This window comes from Nicotiana attenuata, unplaced genomic scaffold, assembly GCF_001879085.1.
Source record: "Nicotiana attenuata strain UT unplaced genomic scaffold, NIATTr2, whole genome shotgun sequence".
Classification (NCBI taxonomy): Eukaryota; Viridiplantae; Streptophyta; class Magnoliopsida; order Solanales; family Solanaceae; genus Nicotiana; species Nicotiana attenuata.
In genome coordinates this window covers 115,598-128,215 of record NW_017673490.1, presented here as the reverse complement: position 1 = coordinate 128,215, position 12,618 = coordinate 115,598, and the positions used below count along the sequence as shown (strand labels likewise).

The following is a 12,618-nucleotide window of genomic DNA, read 5'->3' as shown; positions in this document are numbered from 1 at the left end:
AGGGAGTGGGCTGCCCGATTTGGGCCATGTTCTTGCCTGAAATTGGGCCAAATTTTTGGGTTTTCTTCAATTCTTAAGGTCCACACATGAATAAGGCTTGAATTTTAAATAATTTAAAATCAATTAAAGTAAAATATATCATACTATGAAACTACATTTTTATGTATCATTTTTATATAAATTATTATATTCAAAAAAAATAAAAGTGAAAGTCATGGTAAAAACGAAAATATATTGCCATAAAAATATTAATAACCTAAACTAAATAGGATAAGATAGAGCATGAAACTATTTTTGTATTTTTTTTCAATTTTTGTGCCTTAAAAATAGAACTAAAATTAGTAATAAAGTAAAAATCCTATAGAAATAAATCCAAATAAATATCTTAAAAATACTAGGACTACTAGAGGTGATTCTAATGCGCGGGTCAAAATTACATGTCTACAGCTGCCCCTCTTTGACGGAAAACACGGAGTGTTTTCAGACAAAGAACAACAAGACATGTGTTTGACCCGACCCTTATTTAGAGAGACAAAACTAAAAGAAAAGAGAATGTGACCGAGCTCTGGTATCTGAGCTGCCTACATATCCTTGGCTATAAAGGAATCAGGCCACATGTAGTTCAGAGTAAGAAGAGCGATGGAGTATACCGAGGTGGAGAGCCGAGTGAAGTGTCGTCGAGGTTCCAATCCGTGGTTCCTGCCATTACATCAAAAATAAAGGGAAAAGTTACAACGAAAGTAAAAGAAAAATACAAGATCCTATCTACTTCTTGTCTTGAATCTTCCTTGAATCTCTACTTGATCTTCAACATGAGACTGAAAAGTGGACCCTATTCTTCCGGCGGGCTCTTGACGCTTCTTGAATTTGTGAATTGAAAGTAACTTTGAAATTAATCCCCTTGTTCTTCATGTGGGCGCCTGATTGCTAAAACTTGAAACTGTATTCCCTCATTATCCAGGTGGGCGCCTGCTTGCTAAAACTTGAAACTGTATTCCCTCGTTATCCAGGTGGGCGCCTGATTGCTAAAACGTGAAATGTATTCCCTCGTTATCCAGGTGGGCGCCTGATTGCTAAAACATGAAATGTATTCCCTCATTATCCAGGTGGGCGCCTGATTGCTAAAACTTGAAACTGTATTCCCTCGTTATCCAGGTGGGCGCCTGATTGCTAAAACTTGAAACGTATTCCCTCGTTATCCAGGTGGGCGCCTGATTGCCAAAACTTGAAATTGTATTCCCTCGTTATCCAGGTGGGCGCCTGATTGCCAAAACATGAAATGTATTCCCTCGTTATCCAGGTGGGCGCCTGAGTGCTAAAACATGAAATGTATTCCCTCGTTATCCAGGTGGGCGCCTGATGCTGCAACAAAACAGACAAAACAAAAGAAATTTTTCTGCCCCAGTTTGGGATCTGGGCATATTTGTGAGTGTTAATCGGATCATGTTACCTACAGAGCTCTAAGAATTTAAAAGATAAATCCCATTATCCAGGAGGGCCTGAAGACTTCAATTTAAATCTCATCTTAAGAGTGATAACTTTAAAGCTAAATTATATTTCTAAAGGGAGAACTTACCTAAAACTTAAAACTAAATCCCATTATCCAGGAGGGTCCTAAAAAAGTTTAAATCAAATCCCATTATCCAGGAGGGTCCTGAGAACTCTTTTGAAATTAAATCCTATTATCCGGGAGGGTCCTGAAAATTTTAATGAACTTATCTGAGCCATGCTCTCATCCTGGAGGGTCCTGAACAGAAATCCTTGCCCCTGAACCATGCCTTTTCCAAGTGAGGTTCCTGTAGATTATCAAATATTCTTGCCCCTGTTTCAGACAAATAAAATCTTGTTAGTTTGAAAATGTGGTGGTTAGTTTGTGGCATCCTTGCTGAGTGTCTGCTTCTACCACTGCCATGCTTCATTCTGATTAGCTGCTTCGGGCTAGCAAGGAGTTGTTTGACCTTTTGATTGGAACTCGATCACAAAACCTCTGCGTGACCTGAATCTCTCACATTCACTTGTTTCATTGTGTTTTCATTTTGAGAGTTGCTGAATCCTTGTATTTTCTTAAAATTCAAGATTCACTTGACTGCCTGAACCTCACTTATCACCATACTACTTATTCTGAATCATGTCAATTGTGATGTGCCTGGCCGAACTCTGCTTTGTGCAATTGAGAAGCTGGTAGTATGCTTTGAAATCCTTTCCTGCTTGCTCAACAAGGGCTAACTCGAAAAAGACTCATAAGGATAGACTCAAGGAGCAAAGTGAAATGATTTTTGACAAAAGGAACAGAGGAAAATTTTGAACACAGATGACTATATGAAGAAGAATGAGAAAAAGAAGACTTATCTGAGGGAATCCGCCGGCTCCAATGATCATGACATGCATTTCGGACTAATCAGCCTAATCCGTCCAACCAATCATATTTTCAGTTCATGTCATGTCTTCATATGAGCCTCATTCGACTTGTAGTGCCCAGAAGGGTTTTCACCAACAAGCCTCTCTCATTTGTCCATCTCTCAACTCACCATCGCCTTACGGTGCCCGTGAGGGTTTTCACCAATAAGACTCTCTCATTTTAAATTTTCTCTCAACTCACCATCGTCTTACGGTGCCCGTGAGGGTTTTCACCAATAAGACTCTCTCATTTCAAATTTTCTCTCTTGCGCCCATGAACAAAGTGTTACCCATGGTGTAAATCGTACCTCTATCTCGCTTGACCTGGCATCCTCAAAGATCGATCGGAAGGTCTTTCTTTGGACCGTAATGTAGGCTTTTGGGACGGGGTTAGAAAGAAAGGGTGGCATGAAGGCTTAAACTAACTCAAGACGAAGGGAGTCAAAATTACAACTTTTGGAATCGGATCTTTTCAAAACCAAAACTTCTGCCCCAATTTCTTGGAGTTTGGGGATTTTTTTTGATGGAATTTCTAAGAAAATTTGCCCCACTCTCGACTTTGGGGGATTATGAAATAATTTATTTGGTGCGACCGAACCGTAAGGCTGCCTACGTATCTTGAGGTGTCAAGAATCAGGTCGAACGTAGTTCAAAAAAACAAAGTTTTTTTTTCTTTTTTTTTCTTCTTTCTTTTTTTTTCTTCTTTCTTTTTCTTTTTCTTTTCTTTTCTCTTTTTTTTCTTCTTTTTTTTTTCTCTCTTTTTTTTTCTCTTCTTCTTTTTTCTTTCATTTTTCTCATTTTCACTCATTCATCATCATTTTTCATTTTCTACTTCTGCTACTGATTCCAAAAGAGGGGTATGAAGGAAAATAAATAAGGCTCAAAAGGGGTAGCAAAGGATGAAAGTGCTTGGGTAGCGGAACAAAATGCCTTCGTCATTTCAACTTTGAACATGACAGGTACACAATACAACTGAAGGTAAGCAAAGAAATCATACATAGTACCTCTTAACCGCATCAGAATTGATAGCCATATCTACACATTTGCCTTCTATGTCTGTTAAATACAAAGCACCATTGGGCAGCACTTTTGTCACAACGAACGGCCCCTGCCAGTTTGGGGCGAACTTGCCTTTAGCTTCCGCCTGATGAGGAAGAATGCGCTTCAATACCATCTGGCCCACTTCGAATTTTCGGGGACGCACCTTTTTGTGGTATGCTCTTGCCATTCTCTTCTGATACAATTGACCATGACATACTGCAGCCAATCTTTTCTCATCAATCAAACTCAACTGCTCGAGCCGGGTTTTGACCCACTCATTATCGTCATTTTCAGCTTCTGCAACGATCCGAAGGGATGGAATCTCAATTTCCGCAGGTATAACTGCCTCAGCTCCGTATACCAGCAGATAAGGAGTCGCACCTACTGAAGTGCGAATAGTAGTGCGGTAACCTAGTAATGCAAAAGGCAACTTTTCATGCCACTGCCTAGAACCTTGAACCATCTTACGAAGTATCTTCTTTATGTTCTTGTTGGCGGCCTCAACAGCTCTATTTGCCTTGGGGCGATACGGAGTGGAGTTCCGGTGCATGATCTTGAACTGTTGACATACCTCTTTCAACAAATGACTGTTGAGATTAGCAGCATTGTCTGTGATGATCACCTTGGGAATTCCGAATCGACAAATGATGTTTGAATGAACAAAATCCACCACTGCCTTCTTGGTCACGGACTTGAAAGTTACAGCTTCGACCCACTTGGTAAAATAATCAATGGCCACCAGAAATAAAGCTATGCTCGTTTGACGCTGCCGGCTCAATTGGTCCAATAACATCCATGCCCCAAGCAACAAAGGGCCAGGGTGCAGACATTGTGTGTAACTCAGATGGGGGAGAATGAATCAAATTACCATGTACCTGGCATTGATGACACTTGCGAACAAAACTGATACAATCATGTTCCATGGTGAGCCAATAATATCCTGCTCGAAGTATCTTCTTTGCCAACACATACCCATTCATATGCGGCCCGCAAACTCCAGAATGTACTTCGGCCATGATAGTTGAAGCTTCTTTAGCATCTATGCACCTCAACAGTCCTAAATCTGGAGTCCTCTTGTACAACACTCCTCCACTGAAGAAAAATCCGCTTGCCAAGCGTCGAATCGCTCTCTTTTGATCCCCTGTGGCCTGTACTAGATATACTCCAATCCTAAGGTATTCTTTGATATCATGGAACCACGGCTCACCATCAAGTTCTTCTCCCACCATATTATAGTAGGCATGCTGATCGCGGACCTGAATCTGCAATGGATCCACATAAGCCTTATCTGGATGATGCAACATAGAAGCCAAAGTAGCCAAGGCGTCAGCAACTTCATTATGAATCCTGGGAATATGCTTGAACTCTATTGACTGAAACCTTTGACAAAGATCATGCAAACATTGCAGGTACGGTACGAGCTTCAAATCTCGTGTCTCCCATTCCCCTTGAATCTGGTGCACCAGATGATCCGAGTCACCCATGACCAAGATTTCCTGGACACCCATGTCTATAGCCAACCTCAAACCCAAGATACATGCCTCATATTCAGCCATGTTATTAGTGCAATAGAAACGAAGCTGAGCTGTAACAGGGTAGTGCTGCCCCTGTCTCAGAAATAAATACTGCTCCTATCCCGACGCCTTTCGTATTGGCAGCCCCATCAAAGAAAAGCCTCCATCCTGGCCTCTCGACCTGCTCCAATTCCTCAACATGCATTACCTCTTCATCAGGGAAGTATGTCTTCAAAGGTTCATATTCTTCATCTACTGGATTCTCGGCTAAATGATCAGCCAACTCTTGTGCTTTCATTGCAGTCCTGGTCACATAGACAATGTCGAATTCCGTGAGCAAGATCCGCCACATTGCGAGCTTCCCTGTGGGCATGGGCCTCTGAAAAATATACTTCAACGGGTCCAACCGAGAGATGAGATAGGTGGTATAGGATGACAAGTAATGTTTCAATTTCTGCGCTACCCAAGTTAAGGCACAACAAGTCTTCTCAAGTTGAGTGTACTTCACCTCGTAAGATGTGAACTTCTTGCTGAGGTAATAAATTGCCTGCTCTTTCTTTCCCGTGATGTCATGTTGACCCAATACACAGCCAAAAGAATTATCCAAGACTGTTAAATAGAGAATTAAAGGTCTTCCAGGCTCTGGTGGGACCAGCACAGGTGGATTCGACAGGTACCTCTTAATCTTATCAAATGCTTCTTGACACTCGTCAGTCCACTTGACTGCAGCATTCTTCTTCAACAACTTAAAGATGGGCTCACAAGTTGTCGTGAGCTGAGCAATGAACCTGCTGATGTAATTTAACCTTCCAAGTAAACTCATCACCTCTGTTTTGTTCTTTGGCGGCGGTAACTCTTGAATGGATTTGATCTTCGACGGATCTAACTCAATGCCGCGTCTACTAACCACGAATCCCAGCAGTTTCCCAGAGGGGACACCAAATGCACATTTCGCTGGATTGAGCTTGAGGTTGTACCTGCGGAGTCTTTGGAAAAACTTCCTCAAGTCCTTAACATGGTCAGACTGCTTCATTGATTTTATGATCACATCATCTACATAAACCTCGATCTCCCTATGTATCATGTCGTGAAATATGGTGGTCATCGCCCTCATGTAAGTTGCCCCAGCATTCTTCAAACCAAATGGCATTACCCGATAACAGTATGTTCCCCATGGCGTGATGAATGCTATCTTTTCTGCATCTTCCTCATCCATCAAGATCTGGTGATATCCAGCGTAACAATCCACAAAAGACCCAATCTCATGCTTGGCACAATTATCGATCAGAATGTGAATGTTCGGCAATGGAAAATCATCCTTTGGGCTTGCTTTGTTAAGATCACGGTAATCAACACAGACCCTGGTCTTACCATCCTTCTTTGGTACTAGAACAACGTTGGCTAACCAAGTGGGGTATCGAGTGACCCGAATGACCTTTGCAGTAAGCTGCTTTGTGATTTCTTCTTTGATTTTCACACTCATATCAGTCTTGAACTTTCGCAACTTTTGCTTGACAGGAGGGAATGCTGGATCAGTAGGCAATTTATGAACTACCAGATCAGTGCTCAGGCCCGGCATATCATCATATGACCATGCAAAGACATCTTTGTACTCAAACAATGTTTTGATTATTTCCTCCTTAACTTGCGGTTCTAAATGCACACTTATCTTGGTTTCCCTAACATCATCATGGTCCCCTAAATTGATTGCTTCAGTTTCACTCAAATTAGGCTTTGGTTTTTCTTCAAATTGTTTTAGCTCTTTACTGATTTCCTCAAATGCTGCTTCTTCATCATATTCTATTTCCTCATCATATTCTACTTCTTGGATTGTTATTTCAGAATTAGATTGGCTTTTAAGACTCGGCTGAAAATTCTTCATGCATGTCATGTCACTGCAACCAGCATAAAAAGAACTGTACAAAAGAAAAAAGAACAAAATAAAAACACTATTAAGAATAACGGAAAACGGGAAATTGCATTTCATTAAAAATAAAAGGATAGAAGGGTTTGAACATCAAAACAAGCAAATACTAAAATCTGGATTACAACCCTGGAATAACCCAGATAACAGAAAGGAAAACAAAGCAAACTACCAAAACTCCTTCTTGGTGGGGAGAGGAGTAGCTTCCCAATTGCTAAGCTTCACGTTTGGGCCAACGAGCTGGACATCTGCTTTACTGGAGCCTTCACCAACTTCTACCATATTGACTTCATCGAACAGACTTTGGAACCTCTTGATCAGCTCTTAATCAACATCGACCACAGGTTTTGGGATTGAGGAGGTTGGAGGTTCTTCGGCCTCTGGCTTGACAAAAGACTTAGAGATGTGTGGGACAGGCTTGGGGAGCGACCATGCCTTCTGTTTCAGATTTTTAACCCTTTTCACGCCCTTTTCTGTGGGCGTGAATCCCAAACCAAACGTACCAGGATTCCCACTATGGCGCACCGGATGCACAATACCTTGTAGAGATGAGCCCAGACCCTTGCCCGGCACAAAACCATTCTTCAACATTTCATTCGCAACCATGACGGACGCGGAGGATAGCTTAGGACCCGGAATGCATTCTCCTTCAGTGATCTTCTCAACAGATACTGTTTCGAAAGTCTGATAGACCCAAGGTCCCTTATCGTCTTCAGCTTCGATAAACGGAACAATTGTGTCATTACAAGCTGACAAGTCTTCATCACCGTGCACAACTATTTCCTGCCTGTCCCATTTGAACTTCACCATTTGGTGCAGAGAAGACGGGACTACCTTAGCAGCATGTATCCAAGGCCTGCCCAACAACAGATTGTAGGAGACAACCACGTCTAACACTTGGAATTCCATGGTGAACTCGACAGGCCCTATCGACAATTCGAGCATTATATCTCCGACAGAATCTTTACCTCCCCCATCAAAGCTCGAACACACACACTGTTCAAGTGGGTTCTTTTGGTGCCAATCTTCAGTTTTTGTAGAGTAGACAGGGGACAAATATTCGCACTAGAGCCATTATCAACCAAAACCCTTGAGACAACAGAATCTTCGCACTTCACCGTGAGATAAAGAGCTCGGTTGTGTTCTGTACCCTCCATAGGAAGTTCATCATCTGAGAAAGTGATCCTGTTGACTTCAAAGATCTTGCTAGCTATCTTTTCCAAGTGATTCACCGTGATCTTATCAAGAACATGGGCCTCATTCAAAATCTTCATCAAGACCCTGCAATGTTCATCTGAATGTATCAGCAAAGACAAAAGAGAAATCTGAGCTGGTGTTTTCCTTAACTGCTCCACAATGGAATAATCCTGCACTAAGGCTGTATGTGGTCCCGGGCCCGGGCCTAAATGGGCTAAACGGGCCGGGCTAAACGGGCCTGGGCTTAGCGGTCCCGGGCTCTGGCGGTCCCGGGCTTCGCGGTCCTGGGCTTCGTGGGCTCAACGGGTAGGACCAGCCCGTGACGGGCCTAAGCCCATATGGTCCTGGGCTAAATGGGCCGGGCTCGTGGGCTTAGCGGGCCTAACGGGCTTTTTTTATTTCCGGGCTTTTTTTTAATTTTTTATTTAGGGCAATTTCTTGTAAACCATATGTGTATGTATATATATAAATTGCTCTTATGCATGGCTATATAAATATATGTGGTATATATAATATAGAAATCTAATTATTAAAGTGTTTGACGAAAATGTAAAATAATAAATCAATAGTAAAACTAAATTGGCATGCATAATAAATTAATAACAAAGTACAACATGAAGCATAAATACGTCTAATAATTTTAAAATAACACAAATTATTGAAAAATCTTAAAGACGAATTTGCAGATAAATACCCTCAACACAATACTTTATATGCCTCCTTAAAATGCCTGTGGTACACCCTGAACGAAAATTTAAGACTCTTCCACAGTTCTTGCACTTTAATATTTGGCCTTCTTCATTTTCTTCAAGCACTTCATAGTATTGCGAAACAAATAAGCGCACTCTTTCCGAACGAGGCATGTTTTAACTTGAAAATTGAGATTGAGACTTGAAGTCTTGAAAATTGGAGATTGAGAGATTGAGAGAAATTTAGATTGAGAAATGAGTATTGAGTATTGAAATGAAGAAGAGGGAGGGGGGTATTTATAGTGTTAGAGAAGGTTAGTTTTGTAAATTGAAAAAAAACGGCTATTTGTGCAATATGATCGTTGGTGGTCATTGGGGGTGGGTGTGACGACCCAAAAGGGTCATCACCTGTATTCCTACTCCCTTTGTACTTCTGAGGTCGTGAAAACCTCATTTGGGGTNGTAGCTTCCCAATTGCTAAGCTTCACGTTTGGGCCAACGAGCTGCACATCGGCTTTACTAGAGCCTTCACCAGCTTCTACCATATTGACCTCATCGAACAGACTTTGGAACCTCTTGATCAGCTCTTCATCAACATCGACCATAGATTTTGGGATTGAGGAGGTTGGAGGTTTTTCGGCCCCTGGTTTGACAAAAGATTTAGAGATGTGCGGGACAGGCTTGGGGAGCGACCATGCCTTCTGTTTCAGATTTTTAACCCTTTTCACGCCCTTCTCTGTGGGCGTGAATCCCAAACCAAACGTACCAGGATTCCCACTGGGGCGCACCGGATGCACAATACCTTGTAGAGATGAGCCCAGACCCTTGCCCGGCACAAAACCATTCTTCAACATTTCATTCGCAACCATGACGGACGCGGAGGATAGCTTAGGACCCGGAATGCATTCTCCTTCAGTGATCTTCTCAACAGACACTGTTTCAAAAGTTTGATAGACCCAAGGTCCTTTATCATCTTCAGCTTCGATAAACGGAACAATTGTGTCATTACAAGTTGACAAGTCCTCATCACCGTGCACAACTATTTCCTTCCTGTCCCATTCGAACTTCACCATTTGGTGCAGAGAAGACGGGACTGCCTTAGCAGCATGTATCTAGGGCCTGCCCAACAATAGATTGTAGGAGACAGCCACATCTAACACTTGGAACTCCATGGTAAACTCAACTGGCCCTATCGACAATTCGAGCATTATATCTCCGACAGAATCTTTACCTCCCCCATCAAAGCCTCGAACACACACACTGTTCAAATGGATTCTTTCGGTGCCAATCTTCAGTTTTTGTAGAGTAGACAGGGGACAAATATTCGCACTAGAGCCATTATCAACCAAAACCCTTGAGACAACAGAATCTTCGCACTTCACCGTGAGATAAAGAGCTCGGTTGTGTTCTGTACCCTCCATAGGAAGTTCATCATCTGAGAAAGTGATCCTGTTGACTTCAAAGATCTTGCTAGCTATCTTTTCCAAGTGATTCACCGTGATCTTATCAGGAACATGGGCCTCATTCAAAATCTTCATCAAGACCCTGCAATGTTCATCTGAATGTATCAGCAAAGACAAAAGAGAAATCTGAGCTGGTGTTTTCCTTAACTGCTCCACAATGGAATAATCCTGCACTTTCATCTTTTTCAGGAACTCCTCAGCCTCTTCCTCGGTGACCGATTTCTTTACTGGCATTTGGCTATCCTTGAATGGCTTGACTTTCCTTAATTCTTCTGGGGCGAAACATCTCCCAGAACGAGTCAATCCTCCAGTTTCATTAACTTCTTCCTCTATTTCTCTTCCTTTGTATGTTACTATCACTTGTTTATAATTCCACGGAACAGCCTTGGCATCCATCACTGGCAGCTGGGTTACTGGTTTAATGATGATAGGGGTAATAGGAGCCTCCTTCACAACTATGACAGGCTTACTTGGAATCCCTGGCACTACCACTTTTGAGCTTTCTGGACTTGCCCCAATATCTTTTGACATCCCTTTCACGACCAACACCGGTGATTTCAAATTGCGCGATCTTGGCTTTTCTGTCGCCTCTTCAACTGTCAGGGGTGTTGCTTTGGTAGAGTCTAGAGCTTTAACCAAATTGCTTTCACTGTCCCGAATCATCATGACGGACTTAGAAGACCTCTTGGGCTTCCCATCCTTGTGAACTATTTCAATCATATGTGTTTCTTCATGGGCTGGCAAAGGGTTTTGGTTGATGTTTGGCGCGTCAGGGCTTTGGACTACAATTTGGTTTGTATCAATGAGCTCCTGGATTGCCCGTTTCAAATGCCAACACTTTTCTATGTCATGCCCTGGAGCATCAGAACAATAGGCACATCTTAGGGAATAATCGAGGTTCTTTGGAGGGGGATTTGGTATCTTTGATTCAATCGGCCTCAAGACGTCCAACTGCCTCAACCTTTGAAACAAGCTAGCATAGGACTCTCCAAGCGGGGTAAAAGTTTGTTTTCGCTGCTGCCTCTCTCTTCTATACTCCGGCCTTGGTTGAAAGTTTGAACTGGTGGGGTTTTGGTAGGGTTGTGGAGGTGGGTAGGTATTTTGTGGAGCTGGATAGATATTCTGCGGAGCTGGAGCACGCCATTGCGGGTAAAGAGGGGGTTGAGCATATGACTGTGCATGGTGAACAAGGTATTGGGATGGCCTGGCTGAGTATTGGGGGTTTTGCGGGGAAAAGTAATGTTGAGGTGGATTATATGGAGCTTGAGTGTAGGTTGAGGTCGGGGTCGAGGATGGGTGTATTGATGAGGTGAACCCCTCGGGCCATTCCATGATCTGGAGACAACCATAGCGACATCTTCCTTCTTCTTCTTGCCTAGCAAACTTCCGGTACCACTTTGGATTGCTTGGGTGGTTGATTTTATAGCAGAATAGCTCATGATCTTACTCGACTTGAGGCCCTCTTCCACCATTTCTCCCATCTTCACCACATCATTGAATGACTTACCAATGGCTGAGATCAAGTGGCCATAGTAAGTGGGCTCTAGGGCTTGAAGAAAGTATTTAACCATCTCGTCTTCTTCCATCGGAGGACTGACTCGTGCAGCTTGCTCCCTCCATCGGAACCCATATTCTCTAAAGCTTTCGCTGGGTTTCTTTTCCACCTTGGTCAGAGATAAGCGGTCTGGAACAATGTCTATATTGTACTGAAAGTGCCGGGCAAAGGCCTGAGCCATATCATCCCAGGTGTACCACCTGCTAACGTCCTGGCGGGTGTACCATTCTAAAGCTGCCCCACTCAGACTTTGGCTGAAGTATGCCATTAGCAATTCGTCTTTTCCCCCAGCACCTCTCATTTTGCTGCAATAACCCCTCAGATGAGCTACAGGGTCTCCATGTCCGTCATACAAGTCAAACTTAGGCATCTTGAACCCAACAGGCAGTTGGACATCGGGGAACAAACACAAATCCTTATAGGCCACACTCACCTGGTTTCCCAACCCTTGCATATTTCTCAATGATTGCTCCAGACTCTGTACCTTCCTAAACATCTCTTCTTGTTCTGTGTTCTTGGGTGGTTTGTCAGTTTCAACATGAGGCTCAAATTAGGGAGTGTAAGAGTAAGGATCTGGGACTTTGAAGGTGGGCTCCGGTGCATAGTAATGGGTATCTGGAGTGGGGAATGCGGGCTCACTAGAGGATCGGTAGAGGGTAGCTTGTGGAGGGTCTACAAAAATAGGAGCAGATGTCGGAGCAGGGTATGAGGTTGTTTTGGCTGGTGGAGCATGAAAAATTTGGGAGGAAGTGCCAGGGTGATTGTGGTAAGGGGTAAAGCCCGGTGCATGTTGAGGGGAAAGGTCGACGAAAGTGGGAACCTGGGCTTGTGATAGTGG

The 12,618-nt window shown here is 43.0% G+C and overlaps 1 pseudogene; it reads right to left on the bottom strand.

The window, feature by feature from the left end:
* Nucleotides 1-3,388: 3,388 nt before the first annotated feature.
* LOC109216519 lies at nucleotides 3,389-12,276 on the bottom strand (annotated as a pseudogene).
* Between the last annotated feature and the right edge of the window lie 342 nt (nucleotides 12,277-12,618).